Here is a 20,052-nt window from a genome sequence, read left to right on the forward strand (position 1 = left end):
AAACCACCCCAAACAAAAAAAAACAAACCCCCAAACCACCACAGTTTACAGTTTTCTCGTAAAGTGCATTATGTAAAACAAGGCTAAAATGAAGTTATAAAAGTATACTTTCATTCTGGCGTTTAATCTGAAAGAGGTCAGCTTAGTATCATACCTGTGTGCTGTCATTTAAAAAGGATATTCCATTACACAGTATAGTCTAAAAGCTGGAATGGTTCTTCTGTCAATCTAATACGGCCCCTATGCAGACCAATCAAGCTGAGTAAAGTAAAATTATGGCAGAGAGAGGCTGTCACCCACCAGAGGAAGGCGTGCTAGCAAAATGCTCATCTGAGTTGGAGAGGCATTTGCCAACAGCAGAACCTCAGATGCACTTTGACAATCCTGTCTCCATCCTCACCTGGTAAGCAAGCATGCTTGGGTAGCCAGAGCTTTGCCGGCCCATTCCTCCAACTCTGGTGCTCATCTGCTGCTTTTCTTTCTCTATTTTCCCTAAGCCAGTCCTTTCTTCAAAACTGAGTCCCTTTCCAAAATGGAATTTCTTCTCTTCTGCCACACCAGTTGCCACCCCTCCAGTACCTATAGCCAGTCTTTCTCCTCTGCCTCTACTCAGCTCTCTTCCCTCAGGTCCATACATATATATACATATCTCCTCCTATATATCTATACCGCCTGCCACACAACCATTTCTTGTCCTCTCCTTACTGAATTTGGATAGCATCCCGGCCATCAGTACAAGCCTGACAGCCCCACAGCTGCCCGAGGAACCATCATCTTCCCCTTCACAGCTCTCACATGCTCATTTCATGCTCATCTCCTGGGAAGGACAGTGGACACTCACTCCCCATCCCCTTCTTCATGACATTCATCATTTTTGCAGGTCTCTTCCATGTCAGGTACTTTTCAGACTGAGGACTCAGGTGGCTCTTTGTCACCCCATACTTTGCATTTTTCTTCTTCTTCTCTACAACATTTTGTGGACTGGGGGAGGTGAGATGGAAGACAGGGAGGACCAGAGCTGCAGATGGTATTGAAGACAGGGGAGCACCACGCATTTACACCATGGCACGTTTATGCTTTCTGTTTTGTTTTCTGTTCCTTCACTAATGAGCACTGATGCTCATTTTACCGATCATTACGCTGCCATTTTCACAGAATGACCACAAAGGCTCCTGCCAGAGCAGTAACACCTGGTGCAACACTCATCAGGGTATACACCGTGTTGTGACCCTCCTCCTCCTCCTCCCATATGCATTGCTTTCATTTATCTACAAGCAATTTCCTCTGGCACTTTATCATCCAATCATTCAGTACAAGGTGTTCTTCTGCAACACATTTCAGCCAGCCTTTCTTTTCATTATTCTCAATACCGTAAGTGTACACTCTTGCAAAATCTCAGTTCCTTACTTTAAACTATGAGGTGACTGAAACCATTCAAACAAAATTGTTGCCAAAAATTATGTCAATAAACAACCCTGTTTCCTTGAAAAACCCTCAAACTATTATTTCCCTGTGCAAAATTACTGGAAAAAAGCCACTCTCCTAAATGAGATTCCCCAATCACTCAAATTTTCGTCAGGCAGGCACTCCCCCTAATGAGCTTTAGCCCTAATTATTCCAGTTTGGCAGAGCTGAGAAGACTTCACAGCAAGATCTTCTGTCAAGATCCCTACAGCCTAACGCTTAGGCCTCTTGTGCCACACTAATGTGCCATCCCTGCCCTGAGAAGATGGAACAGGAGTTCCACAGCTCCGGAAACAGCACTGCCAGGCCAAAAAAAACCCCACCCCAAACAAATAAGCAGACAAACCTAAAAGTCTAACAGCTACTGCTTGGCTCTGGCTCCTCCGTGCAGAAGGTAGGAGGAAAAAAAAGAAAAAAAACCCCATCCCACCCCTCTGCAGACAGACTTCTACACAGTGCCAAGAATATTTTGAAAGACACAAGATGTATAATAACTTTTCAACTGAATATTCATTTCTGAATTGAAGGGAAACATCTTAAGGGCGAGTGGGCGTAAGGAACGATTCCTCCTCAGCACTGCCGCGCTATTTATTAAAGGCTGTGAATACCCACAAGAATTCAGCTTTGGCCTTCGCACTGTACACTAACAAGCTTAGTTTACTGACATTCACAGAGCATATGGAGCTGCGCTTCAAATGATGCCTTTGAAAGGGACAATTAAATCAGACAACTGGAGATTGAACGACCAACAGAGCTAATTAAATTCTTAAGTCCTGTTTGTATATTTAACCAAATCTTTCTCACCATTCTTGCTGAGAAGGGGAATGGGTTGGCTTGGGAGGCTGGGGGAAAAAAAGTATGAAATCAATGCAGCCGGTGGTGGAATTCATCTTATTGTGACAGAAATATTCCATTTTCCCTAGCTTATATTTTAAATTGCTTTCTGATATACCAGGTTATTATTTTTTTAGCCCCTTTGGTTCCTTACATAATTGAATGCCACGCCATTCAGCTTTTACAATTACTTTTACCATTTTCAGAGGAACATTGACACTCAGCAGCTTTCTCAACTTTCTGTGAAGAATTTATTCCCCACAAGTATTAGCTCCACTGAGTATTTTCTTCTTCATTACATTCAAAGCTCTCAGCCATCCCTATAGAAATCTTTTCCCTCGTACAGGCTTTTCTGTAGAGTAGGTAAGTACTTGCCAATCCTCAGTTTCCTTTCCTCGTATTCCATGTAACCAGAAGTAGCACAGAAAAGGGGAAAGAATGATGCTTTTTAATACCACGGTGCCTTCAGCTTGCAGCAAGGGAGAATGGCTAAGCACAACTTACGGATGCATTTTCGTAACAAATTCAGATTTTGCATTTAATACTTGCAGAAACAACAACAATGCTCCCAAAAGGTCTCCCAGCTAAGCTAGGAACGATTTGCCCAATTACCCTACAGGTGCAGATACACAGCCTCTGAAGCTCTAAGAACTGGCTTCTATTATTTCTCTTAGAAGACTGCCTAAATTTTGGAGCATCCATGTTCCCAGCCCCTCTAACTATGCTTTCAAGGTATTGCCCATGCTAAACGCAGGCCCAGCAGCACAACACTCGCCAATTTTGCCAACTTGCGACAAAGCATGCAGGACACCTGTGTGAAGCAACAAACGAAACGCGTATCATTCTTCAAGGAGCAAGTTCATTCCCCCTAACACTTACCCGAGAGAAACATAAACAGAGAAAACAGAGATTAGGGTAATGTTTCCCTTCCCAGATAGGCTAAGGAGAATTATTTGGCCAGTGGGTTTTTTGGGGGAGTTTTGGTTTTGTTTGGTTTGGTTTTTTTTTAATTTTGTGGACAACCCGGGTGGAGGCAAGGGGAGAACAAAAGAAAACTTTAAGTAAAGGGCCTTTTAAATAAACGAATGGTTAAAGCTTTATTTCTGACAAAATTGCCAGCTTTTTTCTAGGCAGAACAATAGAAAGGAGTTTCCAGAGAGCGCCTAACAAGCACCAGGGGAGGAAGCCTTCTCTGTAACAGGCACAGTACAACACCATCGGATCTTCTCCGGGGAATGAATTATAAGTAAGAAACCCTTTAAAGAAGGTGATAAACTCACTTGCCATCTATGGCTCTACCTTACATACCAGCTGACCAAGTCATCCTTCAGAATTACTGGAATATTACCAAGCATCACACTTCCAACTGAAAGGACCGTATGCCTGACCATTTCATATGACTTTCAGCTCTGTCATGGATAGAGCTTGAATCATTATCACAGACAATTCCAAGAACCAAAAGGCTCTGCCCTGCATTTCCCCATGACCCGACTGGTGGTGTAGCACAGTGCTCTGCACTAAGGTGAAGAAATGGGGAGCTCTGCAACAGAGAGCCCAAGGATCATCTCTCATTTCAAATCCCAATTTTGTCCGAGGTCACAGTGACCTGAATCTAGCATGAATAATGCATAATCAACCTCCAAGCAAGGGGATCTGCGCCAACTGAACCTCGTAGAAGTTTTGGTTGCTAGGAGGTAGCGGTGGACATATTCTAAAGTCCTGTTTACTTGAATTATTGAGGTTCCCCTCTGGGAACAGAGGGTTCCCCTCTGGGAAACAGGTCCCCCCGATTCTAAAGTCCTGTTTACTTGTATTATTGAGGTTCCCCTCTGGGAACAGAGGGACAGAGGGTTCCCCTCTGGGAAACAGGTCCCCCCTGGGAATCTTCCACAGTCTGTTCACTGGTTTCTCTTCTTGACACATCAGACTTCTGCTAAAATCTGTGATTTCCCTTCTGCTGTCATCTAGAGAAGCCTCTATGAATTATCTCTCCAAACAGTCTGCAAAAGACCTCCAACAACTTCAGAACAAGCTCTTATCTTTAAACAAACTAGGTAACACGCCTAGCATGAATTCTGCTCAGATAAGTCTTGCATTCAGAAACAGTGTCATTCAGATGCCCACGTATCAAGTTCTGAGTCTCGAACTCCACAAGCCAGCAGAGCAGACAGAACCTCACTACCACTTTACACAGCTTGACTTAGCTTTTCAGCCTACTCTCTCTCTCTAAAAGACCGTTATCTCAAATGGATACACTATATTTTTACATCAACATTTTTCATCAATTGTTTTATGTGGATATTAAGTTTCAGAGCGCGCTATCTGGAAATCTAGGCTGCTCCAGATCATGCTTTTAAAGACTTACTCTATAATTCTCTTACCAGTTTGCAGGAGATGCATTTTTATCCTCTGATTTAGAAACACATAAAAGGATTTTCCATGGTTATCTTATCTAAGGGTGGACTTATCAGAGTATTTATTTATTGCATTGTTTACGTGTACTGTGAGCCACCCGATGAGGAGATGGAGAAATAAAAATAAAAACAACCTCCTCTTTTATACATCATTTCTGACACCATTTCTACTTAAGAGATCAGCTCAGTTTTGCTTTTTTTATAGGGAAGAGAGTAAGCAAACACAGACTTCAGTTTTTCATCATTTACTGAACCTATGGCACACATTGCTCATTTATCATCAAGCCCTAGACTCAAGCTGAAATGCTAATTACAGACACAAAGAAAAGGTAAAGTTATTTCAATAATTAGTAAGCAAGCAATTCTCAGAACAGTGTTATCTGATTTATCACAGGATTCTGGAAAGAAGATGGTGGTGCTGACACACTCGTGGTTTCCCTTCTGTTCACTTTTCACTTACAGCAGACTCAAGCCTGTCTGGAGTATCTACCCGAGAGATCTGACTGGAAAAGTCATTCATGACTCCGAGCAGGATGGATGCTAACCTCCCCACTGATCTGTCCTTGGGAACTGCCCAAAGAACAGTGGCTACAAGCAACGTGACCACAGGATTGAAAAGTAATGCCACGAACCTCAGGTATTTTTAGTTCTGTCCGTGGACTTCTTCATGACTGAAATATGCAACCAGTAATACCATTTCTAAAAGCCCTCATCACCACAAATACCAGCAAACATGGGGCTGTAGAAGGGGATTGAGGAGGGATTCTACGTTGATTTAAAAAACACAGTTAAAACAAGAGGTAAAACCAATTGCAACAGAAATGAAAGGTGAGAGACATCACAAGTGTGCTGAGCAAGTCAGAAGCAAAAGCAGCTCATGCATTCCCAGCCAAACCTGAGCAGGCACTGCTTCGGCCTCTCTTACCCACAGCCAGCAGCAAAAGATCTCCCCAAAGCTTCAACATAGCCAGACACAAGGGAAGGTAGAGCATGGAGCCTAGCAGGGGCACTAGACTCCAAAAACCCCTCCCATGATGAAAAATATTTCCAGTCAGAAAGCACAATGGCACATGTCTAAGTGAAGGCTGGTGTCACCACTGTGTGGCCTGAAGAGATGCTAAGCCTTGCCCTTGTTTACCTGCACTCAGCTCCCATGGCACACTAGCATTTGTGTTCAGGAAACACCATCATTCCTCTTGGCCAAACCTCATGGCTGCTAAACTTTCTCTTCAGAGTGGCAGGGTTGTTGGGGGGGTGCGTTTCTTGTTTCTTTGTGGTTTGGTTCAGGGATTTTTTTAGCATCAACGCAAATCATGCAAGAAAGGCATCTCTTAGAAATTATTTTAGGCCACTCACTTCAGGAAAGACGTTGTGTTGCTGGAGTGTGTCCAGAGAAGGGCAACGAAGCTGGTGAAGGGTCTGGAGCACAAGTCTGATGAGGAGTGGCTGAGGGAACTGAGGTGGTTTAGCCTGGAGAAGAGGAGGCTGAGGGGAGACCTGATCGCCCTCTACAAGTGCCTGAAAGGAGGCTGTAGTGAGGTGGGGGTCGGTCTCTTTTCCCAGGTAAGAAGTGACAGGACAAAGGGAAACGGCCTCAAGTTGCGCCAGGGCAGGTTTAGGTTGGACATTAGGAAAAATTTTTTCACTGAAAGGTCTGGTAAGCACTGGAAGGGGCTGCCCAGGAAAGTTGTCAAGTCCCCATCCCTGCAGGTATTTAAAAGATGTGTAGATGTGGTGCTTAGGGACCTGGTTTAGTGGTGGGATGGCAGTGTTAGGTTAACGGTTGGACTTCATCATCTTAAAGGTCTTTTCCAACCTAAATCACTCTGATTCTATTTGAATAATGCATTGAATAGTTGTATGAAAATGTATACAATGTTACTGAAAAGAAAAAATAAAAGATAGAAAGAATTCTCTTAGAAGAGGTATACACGTGGTGTGCACTGTGCTATTGGGGAGTGAGGACTTGCCCTTACCAACAGCAAGGCTGCCAGTAGGCATATGGTGACCAAATCCAGCACAACACTGGGGCATTCCAAAACAGCCTTCCCCCAGGACTACATCCAAAGGAGGAAAGCATCAACCCACACAAGCGTAAAGTAGGTGTTCAAATAGCAGCCTCATCTGACAAAGATCTCAAGCAGAGATCTCATGGGTACAATATTATTAAAGGTTTTTCTGCAATGTATGTACCACCTTACGTTTGCTCCTTTATCTTGCAATGGAGAATTCTTACTACCAGGCTTCAGTTAAAAGACAGTATGAAGGACAGATAAAATATAATGAAGGTACTGAATATATGATTTAAAGTTGCCTCTAAATACCTAATGTACAAACATTTATTTTCCTTCAGATGCCAAGAATCAGGTCAGAATAACAGTAATGTGATTTTGGCCTGTGCAAAACAATGCTTTGTTTTTTAATAAGCAATGGACCGACCTAATTTTTTTTTTTCCCCTAAATCAAATTGTCCTTATAGAAGATTCAGAGACAAGCCTTCTGGATAAGAAGTAACTGCATGAAACAAAAGGTAATCGAAAGAGTACTGTTTTCTGCCATGTTCTTAGCATTCCTGGACTGCAAATTCAAGCTACAGAAAAAAAAAATAAAATCCATGTATCAGATGCTGTACCAGATAATATAACAACATGAATGTCTAAAGATTATCTTTGAAAAGTGAAGAGTTGTGACAAGCCTAAATTTTTTAATTTTATTTTTTAAGTATTGACGTCCCTGCTCTAGATTTGATTTTTATTTTAGCTTTCCTGCGGGGCATTGGCCTGGAGAAAGCCCATCTTACAGAAAAGCCTTAAGGCATTCTTAATCTCATCTTCCCCTGCATTAATGCCTCTGGTAACGCAGAACTCATAACTCTATCTGGTCCCATACTGTCCTGCTGGTGTACTTTCCAGTAATCCCTAGCTGTCTCAAAAGCTGCATCTCTTTTCATCTTCTGCATGAGTTTTACCCAGGTCTAGATTCAATAGTGGACTGAAATTCCTTTGCATGCTGAAAGTTTCAGTTGTAATCTCATTAACTCCAGGCACTGAGTTCCGCAAGGCTGGAATGGTCCAAATGGACTATCTGTAACACCCCGTTTCTTTGAGATCTCCAGCTCTTGCCAGAAAGAGGGATGGTATAAAGTCATCTTCCATCACAGGGGGACCTATAATTGAATTATCAAACTTTTTGACACTTTCTGAAGCCCTGCATGTCTCAGCCATCATTCCCCAGCGACCTTCTCTTGAGCCAGCCCACTGACACACAGATAAGGTAACGGTCTTTTCTCAAATACTATTACAGTGGGTTTGCACAATGAGAACAACTGTTGAAAACAGAGGAGTGCCAGTCTGGTGTGCCTTACTTCTAGCCAGCTCCAGACTTCTCTTTTTGTCCCTGGGGTACCAGCAGAAGCCACAACCCAGAGGCTGCTCTTTCATTCAGATACCTTTTGGAGCGCTCTCCTTCCAGACATGACCTATTGCAGGCCACAAATACCTCAGGAGCTGCTGATGAATAGAGACAATCTTTCTGTGTTTGTGTAAGAGGAAAAACATCTCTCTGGTACTCTTTGCGCACAACTAAACGCAGACAGTGCCGAGGCAGCTGGTGATGCCTCTCTATGCTCACCAGCAAACCAGGGTACAATTATAGACCATGGTCCCGGAGCTCCATCTGATAAATGATTATTTCCAATAGACACGCCCATTCCTGTCAGGAGAACCTGCAGATGAGATTACAATGATTTATTCACTAGTCTGAACTATGAAGTCCTGAACTGAAAAATATTTCTTACGGCAAAACATACACTATTAGTAATTTTCTCTGGACAACACAGAACTACTTAAGACATGAAATCCTGCGAAGGATAGACCATAGACCTCTCTAAACTTGAGGCTTCCGATGCGTTTGTTGAGGAAGATGAGATTTGGGCATGCTCATAGGCCTTTATCCTGTTCTAAAGCGCAAAGAATAGCGAGTGCAGTCTGCGCAACTGGTAACAGACATACAGCTTCACTCTTCAATCTGTTGTTGATCGCTATTTTTACTTCTCTAGGGGGTTACACAGTCCATTTAACTTGCAGGAAAAAATGGTAGCATAACTCTGTGGACATGACTTTACTGGTCTGCTCTCCAAGTTATAGAACTTCCACAGAAGCAAGAGACTGGCAGATTTTTATATGCCCCCAAGCACAGGATGCCAAATCAGCAAGAGGTTTCTGCTTCATATTACCTGAATGTTTTCAGATACTTTAAATCACCATCACCTACTACTTCCAGATCTCACTTCTATTTCTCAGCTTCTTACAGGCCCTTAACAAGAAAATTATGCTCAATAAAAATAAAATCTTTAGCAGGACAGTAGGCTCATTTCTATTTTCATTTTAGCCGTATCCTCAAACGGGCAAACTGTCTCCTGAGTATCAGGCTAGTACCAGAAGGAACTTGCTCTAGACTTGAGAATGTCACACTTTCCAGTGGGTTCACGTCTTTTGGAACATCCGAAACTGAAAGACTTGAGCTAAGATGGAAAATCCCAACACCATTCAGGCTTTTGACTCCATTCCCATGCCTAAAGGACCACCAGACAGGGTCCATTCTGGCCTCACAGGGCTGTTAGCATCTGCTTTGTTTCTAATAAGCAGGGGGAAGGGAAGATCCTCACAGCTCCTACTCCTAAATCTGATGAAGTAGTAAGAAAAGAATTCTCTCCCTCCCCCCAGGTACTTTTAAAAAAAAAAAAAAAAAATCATCCATGCGAATCAATTAACTTGCCAAATGATTCACTACTGTCATATCTGAACAAAAAAGTACCATGTCAATAAACAGAATCAGAAAATTAAAAATTGTAACTGCAGGTGATTAGAGCAAAACACATGAGTATTCTGAATTATGAATCTTAAGAATGGATGACATAGTGCATCTCCTATAACACTGGGAGGAAAAAAAAAATTAAATCTATTTAGTGGCATAGCAGCAGCCTTTGCAAAAAGGGTAAAAATAACATTCATCGCAAGAGGCAGGAATCCAACACATCAGATAGTCTGTGATGAGAACTCTACGAATAAAGTGGGTAATATCAAATTAGTTAACTAAAACCCCAACAAAACAGACATTTACAGATAAAAAGAATACTTGCCTATGTGTTTCCAAATTAACAACCAACTGGAATTCCATGTATTTGCCGTTTTAAAATAAGCAAAGAACCAGATACACAAAAAGATCTGGATTCACCCACTCTCTAAGACACATTGAGTTTTAACATTTACAGCGTACTGAAGAAAACACCCCACCTCTTTTCTCTCGATTTGATGTTACATTTGGCACAAAACTTTCATGTTCAGAAAGAGATTTGGCTAGACAGCAGATGGAGTATTCCATTAAAACACGAGTGGCAAAATGCGCCCACCCCCCCAGTCAAAACCAGCAAACCACTTCTCGGTAACATCTGCCTGCAGATCACAAGATGCTCGCGCAGATGCTTTCCCACAAAATACCTTTGCCTTACTCCTATCTAAAAGTGTTCTGCTCCATAAGTGAATTCTGTAATTAAAACAAAAGGGGGGAGGGGAAGGCAAAAAAGCAGCCTTGGGTATTCTTCCTAGCACCGTTCACTTACCCAGAAAAGCATGCAGAAACACTAACAGCATCAGAGGTAGGCACACCTGCAGAAGGCTATGAATCTCAAACAGAGGTCTGGAGCACTTGGTTCAGAAAGAAGTGACTATTTCAAGTTAAGCGTAAGTAGGAGGAAGAGAAACTTGGTTCACTTTATAAAAAAAAGGTACGTGGTAATATCAAAAAAACAAAAAGATAGAAAGAGAAAAACCAGAGGGTACATTAATTATAATGGTTCTGTGGTTCTCCTGTAGTTCAATCAGAAACCACTTTATTTACAGCTCTTGGCTCAGCAGCAGGCAACCCAATGAGAACATTTTTCATGGTGCAATTTCTAATGCAAATAAAAGTAAAGGTAACCCTGGAGTGGTTTGCTAACTTATATAACGAGACAGGAAACAAACGGTACAAGTGAGTAACGATCATGTCAAATGCATTCAGAAAGACCGCACGACTCAAATTCTTTGACAAGTACATTTAGCTCAAAGAACTATCTAAAATAGCTTTTTTCCATAAATATATAAACACTGTTCCCAACACACCATTTTAATAGTAATTTAAATATACATTCCATCAAAATACAAAGTTAAACCCATTCTCTCCACCCTCAAACCCAAGAAGTGACCACTAGAGATAGAAATCGGTCTTTTTTGCTCAGCAAGTCCACATTGACTGATTTTGGACAGAAAAAAGAAGAGCGCTAAGAGGCCATGCCAGGGTCTGCCCCAGCAGCCCCCTTTGCACTACTTGCAGCTAGAGCAGCACACGGGAGGTGAAGGGAAGGAGTGGAGAAGACAAATGGAAAATTGCATGTGTGGGAGAAACGAGCGTACGCAAGCAGGCAACACGCAGTCAAGGTCTCCCAATGATGGCCGAAACGTCTCCCTGAAACCAGGGCAAGTTCACCAAGGACTGGCCGTGCATGTTAAAGCAGCAACCCCCCCAAATTTGCCACCAAATTCAGTTTGGTGATGGAGTTAAGGTGCAGCCCCCACCACAGCCAGCGCCAATACACTTCTCAGACAAGAACAACACAGGTTGGAGTTACACCACCCGCACCCTTCTCCCCCTCAGTTTATAGTTTACAGCCATAAATGACCAATTACAGCAATAAATATCAGACCTGCTGGGTCAGTAAAAAGGGTCGCACAGACTCGCACCACATTATTTCTCCCAACCTTTCCCTGCGAGGATGGCCTCATACAGACTAAGCTTCCACCAGCCAGCTACTCACCCTGTCCAAGTTGTTACGCTTTTACTCAAAAATGTAACATCATAGGGAAAAAAACTCCTACAGCAATTTTTCATTTAATTTTTAAAATGGAAACAAAATAAATTTTGTCTGGTTTAACAGCACTTTTCCAAATCGTGCCAGATACAAAATTTTCCATCTTTTCAAATTCACGAGGTTGCGTCAAACACTTGCATGCTCTCTCAAATGCTCTTCTCTTCTCTGGCTTGTCAGTTCACTTCGGAAAGAAATACCTACAAGAACATTTTGGGCTTCTGTTCAGCAGAATGTTTTGAAGCAGTTTCTAATATCACCAGAAAATGCCTACCAACAGCTGCTAGCGGCACAGGAGGGATCTGCCTGTATAGAGATGCTCACATGCTAGCGTGCGCTTCACTGAAAGGAGTAAGCGATGCGCGTTACTTTCTGCAACCCGTTTGACTACGGGTAGTTTCAACTTCTGTTTTGCTCTTAACAGTGAAGAGATTCAGGAGCTGATCTTGTATCTCTATCAATTCACAGAGGCCTACTGCATTTAGAAAAGCAAGAAATGCAGGTGTATATATATTTCTTTAAGATATAAGCATTCCTTCAAGGCTGTAAAAAGTATTCTGCACCGGGCAGACTATTTAAACAGGTCTTCAGACCAATGCCTCCATCATCGCCCTCCAAAGACATCCTACTTGACAACAGTGGGTGCAACTGATACCACCACCAACTTGGTTGGTACATCTCTCCAGGTTTCCTATACAGCAAATAAAACAAAATAAAACAAAAAGAAAAAAAGAGAAAAATAAAGTTTCCAGAAAAGAAGGTGATCCAGTGCACTACAATTCGGTTCCTGTTGAGCTGCCCTAAAGACAAGACCCTTTGTCTCTACTGATTGCAAAGGGGCCTAATGAAGTCAGGGCCCTAACAGAATTAGCTCATCAGGTCAGGAGCCTAAACTTAGGACAACTCAGAACACCCCATTATTGATATTGCAGCCTTTTGCCGTTTATATCATAAATTGCAACAGCACTAAGTTCAGGTAAACCTCTTTTGTAACTATCCAGTATCAGCTTTTTAGGCACCAGACGTCATTTGGTTTGTAGATAGGCTACAACGCACTGCTAACGAAGACAAGGTTACAAGAAAGCAGGCTGCGACGAGGCAGGTGCAATGGTACAAAACACACAGGAGGGAAAACTTTCTGCAAGGCAAACATCAAAGATCCCTTACTTCTCTGCTGTTATGCTGGCAAACCACAAGAGAGCCACCTCTGGAATTGTATTTAACACTAAAACACACCAAACCCCCCCACCCACCCAGCTGACCCCCCCCCAGACACATAAGAGCTGCCCACCCACACCAAACCACCTAAATTAGAACAACTGCTGAACGTACCAAAACGCTGTGCGTTCTATTAGACCACCGTGGTAGCAAAAGCCAAACGGCACGTAGCAAATGCCCAAGCTGCACCTCCCGCACCACACACAAGCCACCGAGCAGCCGGCCTTTTCCACTGGACGGCACCGTAAGGAAGAAATTTTGCGAGAATCTCAGCAGCCCTTAAAGCTGCTGTCGTGTCTCTGAAAAAAAAAAAAAAAATCCTCAGTACCACTCCCACAAAAAAGGGATAGAGCTTGTTCTTATATAAGTATGTATATTATTTAACACTCAAAAACAACAGCTCCATCAGCATGCAAAACCAGAAGTGGTGAGGAGCTGAGGGAGAAGAAAAAATGAAAAAAAAAGAATTTCTACTCTATTGTATCTATCCATTTTGTTTATTTGCCTCAGGGCAAGTCAAGGGCTCTCAACACGCTGCAGGACAAGGACCACTATCCATTTTCTTTCTCTTCCTTTGTTGTAGTACAAGGTGACTGATGCGAATATAATTCCCACAGTATTTGCATCTATTAACTATTATCTCCTAGGAAATTATCTTCTGGATCTGGCAAAAAATGATTACAAAACAACTTAAAGGTGAGATAAAGAAATGCATGCCGTCATCTTCTCAGCCTAACAGTTGTTTCTGCTTTTGCAATCATCTGAACAAGTTTTGCTCTTCCTTAGATTAAACAAACACACGCCGCCAAGATGCATGCATTGCTTCTGAGGTAGATGTGAAGGAGAAGGCCTAGGTGACAAAAATAACTTTCAAATAGATGTTAGTATATTCACATTGCAAAGAACATAAAAGAAGGCAGGAAGCAGGGGAGGGAAGTGTCTCTCTCTCATATCATATTTAAGTGACAGTACAAGTAGCAGTGACTTTTTTCCCTGAACTGCTCACAGATATGGGACCATTGCATAATCTTGCAAGAATCTTGTAAATTCTATTCACATTTTTTCTGAACATTACAGGAATTCACAGAATTAAGAGCAAAAATCATGATTTTTTTTTTCCACTCATCACTCAAAAGAAACAGATGCAAAATAGAGCATGTTTCCCTGTAAAAACAGCTTCGTCCTACTTTATGAACTAGTTATTCCTAACTGTAACCACCCCCCCTTGCACAGACTATTATGTAGTGCTAAGAAGCTCCTCCAGTCTCTACAAACCAGCCATGATAAACAAGTTGGTTTGTGGCAAACAGAAATCCATACACAGGAGTCTAACAGCTGGCCGATGGAAGCAGACGTGCCGCTGTATCCCAAGCCTAAACTCATCTGGGCAAGTAGCACTAGGAAAATGCACCCAAGGGAAGGGAGAAAAGGCACAACTTGGCATAGAACTGGGGAAAAAAAAAAAAAAAAGAGGGTGAAGGGAATGAATGCACGCATTTTTGAGATATCGCCCTGGTAAAATCTTGGACTAAGATAAATTTCACTGACATTTCTGCAGATACAGGGGGAAAAATCTGAAGAGATTCAATGTGAAAATGTATTTAAAACATGCACAAATTTAATTCGATAGTCAGCCTTTCAGTCAACCTATTTTCTGCGCTTCAGTGAGGACAACACAGGGGGGGAAAAAAGATTTCGATCTTATAAAATAATATGGAGAAATACATTTTCTATTTCAGAATGTATTATTTTTAGGACCACATGGAAAATGTCCTTCAAGGGTATCATCCCTTGATGGCATCTTAAATAGCCTGCATGACAAGCATGTATGCAACAAGCAGGTAACTCAGTGTCAACAATATAAAGACTAAAGCAAGTCAAATTCAATTTTACTTGAAGATGTGGCTTTCTAAAACACCACAGAGGAACAAAGGCATTTCTGCAGTAAAAAGACAGTTGGGGCTTTGCATGGCTTACTTCAAGAGCAGCAACACGTAGCCTTTGTTATACTGAAAACCAAAAGAATTTTGCTTGAACCTTTTCCAGGCCGTCCTTGTTCTCTGACAGTTTTTCTCTACCTGATGCCTTTTCTAGTTTTTCACTCACATTCCTGATGGTTCTTTACAGTTTCACATCATCAACCCAGAGGACTTTTTAATGATAAACCCAAAATTTGAACCAACGTACTCCTTAGTCTATCTCCAGGTCCCTTTGCTATCTGTCATACCGGCACTGCCTTGTCCCAAGCAGTCCCTGCAGCACACACAACCTGCCCCTCCATCCAGCTGCATTACTCGGTTTGCGCTCCTGCAAGGGTCCACTCCAAGAGAAATAATGATTTCCACTTGAATTGAACTTCCTCTGAAGCACCTAATGTGTCTTTTATAATCGGTTTTCCTTACCTGGCCTATGCTAATCTACTATAATCTCCTGTACCAATTTCTGAACCTACTTTTAAGAAATCTGCAAGGCAATTAAATGCACTGATCACAGTGATATATTTTGCCCGATTCAAGACAACATACAGGAACAAAATGCCCAGAACTGCTCCGGTTAACCATTCAGTGGAGTTTGGAAAAAACCCTACAAGAAAGTTGGTAGAAAAGCGTGCTGTGTCTTTCCTGTGTGAGGGAGTTGTAATTTAGAAATAATACGCACTGAAAAATAACTTTTTAATGTGTCTGAGCACGCTTTTGAACACATAAAATAAGTACATTGCAAAAACATGGTACTCCATGATTTCTGAAATTAAATACACAGTCTCCAAACAGACCAGCATGGTGTCTCTCCCCCACGTCCTTACCCCCTCACCATCTCGGGCGTTCAAAGTTGAACTCAGTGCTGTTCGGGTGCATGTGGTGCGTGTGCATGCGTCCCTGCATGTCTGTGTAGCATCATCTTCAAAGTGCCTCTGAGGAGGCATATTCACTTTTTCTCAGGGAAAGCTACGGACTTGAAAGAATAAGCGCTTGCAGTATTAAGTTATTTAATACTTCAATACTGTAACAGATTAAAAAAAAAAATAAAACCCAAACCTTGCACAAAGACCTTTTCCCACAGTGGTTTTAAGGCAGAACCAAAATTGGTTTACATCAATTGGTTTACATAACTGGGTCAGAAATTGTGTCTTGGGAAGAAACATTGCTATTATTTAACTCCTGAGCTTCAAAGAAACTTTAAGTTTCTGGTAACGTTTCCTTCAGCAGATCTCAAGTCAACCTCAGATATTACCATCTTACACTAACCCAAACAGAACGGGACGCTACGAAGGGGAACCAAACCCCTCCTACCAAGCACAGATGTTGGGAGAGCACTGATGCAAGTTACAAAGGCTCCCTACCACTTGCTTTTGTAGTATTTACTTGGAAAAGATAAACTGGCATTACTCCATGAACTTCATTCTAGTCAAAGGCCTGGTAAAACCCGCTTTACAGGCAGAAGAGAAACATACATTCACAAGCTAGGGCAAACCAGTATCTATGTTCAACACCAGAAGGGTTGAAGTTTCTACCTCGACAACAGAGTAACAGCACTCAGCAGGCTGACAGCAAGATGGAAGAATTATGACATTTCTTCTAGGGCTCCAATATTTTTATAAGCGGTGTAAAACACGTATAGATATCCTGGCTTCAAGTGACATGTACAGAAAGGAAATAATCTCAGCAGAAGAGATGGGGTAGAAAAGCTGAGGGACCTGCTACGAGAACCAAAACCCCCTCAATACACCTACCTCCTTCAGGTAGACAGGTAAGGCAGGACAATTACTGTTACTGGAAAAACAGTTTGAAAAACAGTTCTCTGCATTCCAAATGGACTGATCCTAAGTGAAGGATTAGGATGTAACAAGGAGCAACATCAACAAAGGCTGGAGCAACAGTGTCCTAAAGTTGGAAGAGCTATAGACTTAGTGCACGTAATTCAAATATTTCTGACAGGATACAATTTTCCAGGGTTAGCTTCTCCAACAGCTACGCACTTCCATGCTTTGCTGTTCATGAGTATTTTTGGCTTGTCAACGTAACTATGGATTTTAAAAGGCTGGGAACTGGACTTGCAAACAATATTTGACAAAATCCTTTTATGCTACTAAGAAAATTGAGGTTTATTAGGGATAGCATTTATGCAGATTAGAAAGCAGCAGACACACACAGAAAATACAGGAGAACAAAAGAAACAGCTTTCAATAAGGCAGGAGGGAAAAAAAAAAAAAAAAAAAAAAAGAGATCAAGGGAGAGATGCCCTCAGCTCTATACCGGGGATAGCAATGTTTCACCTATTCTTGAACAAACTGGAAAGAGAAGAAGGCAACACCTCCTCTCCCCTCCCCCCAAAAACCTGAACAGCTAAAATCCACAGATGACAAAATTATTTACAGTTGGTCAAAACCAGAGAAGACTGGAAAGAATTCCAGATGAACCACGCAAGGCCAGGCCAAGGGGCAAATTAAATCCACTGCAGATCAATAAAAAGCAAAGTGCATTTAAATGAAAAATGCGAAGCACTCAAAACTCCTTGTTGGGTTTAACAGTTCTGGAGTAACTCAATATTTGAATCAGGTCTTCAGCAAATAAATGAAAAACACTGCTAGATATGCAAAGATACAACTTAGAAATATTTTTTTTCCCCATTTTAAAGACGAAAGCATTCACATGATTATCTAAAGGATAAGACTGACAACACTGTTGTGCCACAGCATAAATCAGAAGCGTGTTCTCCATCAGAGTGCTGTGTTCAGCTCTTATCATCTGATCTCTTCTTGAGATAGCAGATATAGTAAAAGGTTTAGAAAATGGGGACAAGAATAATTCGGGACAAAGAGATTTCTGTACAGAAAGAGACAGAGAAGTCTGAATCAACCACACTAACGGCAGATGGATAAATTATCAAGGATATAAAAGAGAATTGTGAAAGACTGCAGTGCTCCTATACACTCTCCACATGCAGAAGCAAGGCTATCTTTGAAACGGCAATACACTTATAGCTGCTAAAAGGAAATGCGTGTTTGTTTACTTGGTTTGGTTCTGTGGTGGTGCTCTGTTGTTCTTTTTTTTATTTTATTTTTTATTCAGTGCTCAGTTTGCACAACATTTTGCCACAAGCTATGAAGACGACCTCGGAAAGACTCAGGGAACGACTACAGCTTTAAATAGCTCGTGACAATGAGTAAGTTACCTTAGATAGGGGAAAGATCAGAAACACCTGCCTGCCCTCTCTGTATTTGCAGCATGCAAGATTTGTGAGATTTTCATGGCACAGGACCAAACACTAACAGACAATGCTCAGAATTTCCCCTTTGGGACTCCAATGTAAGCATCCACCTTAGGACAAAGGACACGTTAACGTTATCAGGCACTGCCCTGGCAAGCAGCAAGCAGAGGACACACACGCGTTGCAGAACTGGTCCATTAAGACACCTAATCCTCTGCAGAAGTGTGGAGCAGTATGTCCACACGGGAAGGCAGAGGAAGCCAGGATCAAGGGAACGTACGGAGCTTTGCTACAAGGCTGCAGGCTAAGGATGCTGGATACAGGGTAGTTGTGCTCGCTGTTCAGAAGTGGCCTCTGCAATGATTGGAAAAAGAAACTGCACTGATTTCTCAGGAGAGGGCCAACAGTGAAGAAGTTGCATCAGGGCAGCGCCATCGCAGTGGTCCGGCACAAATCGCCTCCTCCAGGCACCATGCCTTTGCAGCGTTCACAAAAGTGCTCATATGCAAGGTATTTGCGACAGCATCAAGGTACTTTTGCCATTAGTACTACAGCGTACACTCTTCACCAACTTATTCCTGAGCTCACGAGGCCTGTGTTCTGCATGACAGCATGAGAGATTTTTCTATCTAGAAACCACCCCAGAACTAGGTTAGCCTGGCAGGCTTGCAGCACTTCATTTACATATGAGTCAATCCTCCTGCAATACAAACATTAGTGATGCATTCCCCACTGTCCTTCTATTTATACTCACTATTTAACCTGCAGGCAGCCCAAGTTAATTAAACAAATCAATCCCATTGAGATAATTGTGTCTCAAGCAAATTAACACAATTAGCCTTTTAAAAAGAAAACCCAAGCACTACCTACTATATTTCTTCATATAAATCTTGTGCTTGTTCCTCCAACCCTAGGTTCGTGGCTGTCTAGGAACCTGCCTTAAAATGAAAAGTATAATGACACATGAAAGCGGCTGACATTTGACTGTTACAGCCAGCAGCTTCTCTGTTTGCATCGTTCACTTCCACTGAAATCAGAGGCGCCTGTCAGAAACAAACATCCTTAGAGGGAGAAGGATGCAAGGAAGGATCCCACTGCACTGGACACTTCACAGCTGTATCACTTTGAGGACAGTCCCTGCTCCAAAACAGTACATTGCACTGGCACTAACAACCACGGCAAGATAAGCAGTGAGATGGTTAACTGGATGCACCAGGAGTTAGAGGCATTCTTCATCCTTTCTTCTCCAGCTCAAATTTACAGAAAACCCTCTGCAACTGAGCTAAAGTTCTACAAATGCCATCTTGGTACCCATCCTCTTTCAGAGACCTGCGCCTCCATCCCTCATGTGCACCAAAGCTGCTCTGGCAGTTTAACAGACACCATCCCCCTCGGCCACCCACTGTGTTTTTGGGGTGTTTTCATTCCCCGAGGCAGCCTCAGCGCAACCCAACACACCTCCCTTGGTCACAAGCCCACCCTCCACCCAAGATCGCAAGCACCCTGCACCAGCGTGGCCAAGGCAGGGGCACAAATCCTTTTCTACTGGTCCTGGTAGAAGAGGCCACAGAAGAGGCCACGACTTTTGGCTGAAAGCTGAAGACGTCTCCAGCTATCCTAGGAAGATCAAGTGGAGCGACTCCATCAGAGTCTGTGAGGAAAAGCGGTTGAGAAGCGCCAAGCACCCTGCAACTAAAAATGGAAAACTTAAGTAAGAGGCCAATGTGCAAAGCCATGACCACGTCAGCTGAAGCGTCTAACGAGTCCCACTCTTTCAGGAGACGGCAAAACATCTACACAGTACATGTGCCATGGTGTGGACTGAGACCTCACAGTCACCCACGACGGTTACTGCGTTATTTCGTGTGAGCCTGCAAGCAGCGAGGGTTGCTTGAAGGCAGGAGACTCCATTTCACAGCTCGTGAGAAACTGCTGAGCACAGGCAGGTAAGCGTGTGTGTGTATGTGTGTGCAGGAGAGACAGAGAAAAAAAAAAAAAAAAAAAAAAAAA

At 42.5% G+C, this 20,052-nt stretch overlaps 1 protein-coding gene across 5 annotated transcripts in view; it reads right to left on the reverse strand.

Moving 5' to 3' along the window:
* TRERF1 (transcriptional regulating factor 1) overlaps positions 1-20,052 on the reverse strand; it is a 72,796-nt gene that overhangs the window by 35,453 nt on the left and 17,291 nt on the right. Inside the window, exon 1 of one of the 5 annotated variants that reach the window (XM_035897024.1) lies at positions 12,949-13,016. The exons of the other annotated variants lie outside the window; for them this stretch is intronic. The gene's annotated coding sequence lies outside the window, so the exon portion shown is untranslated. Of the gene's footprint in view, positions 1-12,948; positions 13,017-20,052 lie in introns of those variants that run through there. 5 annotated transcript variants of the gene reach the window in all.

This window comes from Egretta garzetta, unplaced genomic scaffold, assembly GCF_000687185.1.
Source record: "Egretta garzetta isolate BGI_Z169 unplaced genomic scaffold, ASM68718v1 scaffold166, whole genome shotgun sequence".
NCBI lineage: Eukaryota > Metazoa > Chordata > Aves > Pelecaniformes > Ardeidae > Egretta > Egretta garzetta.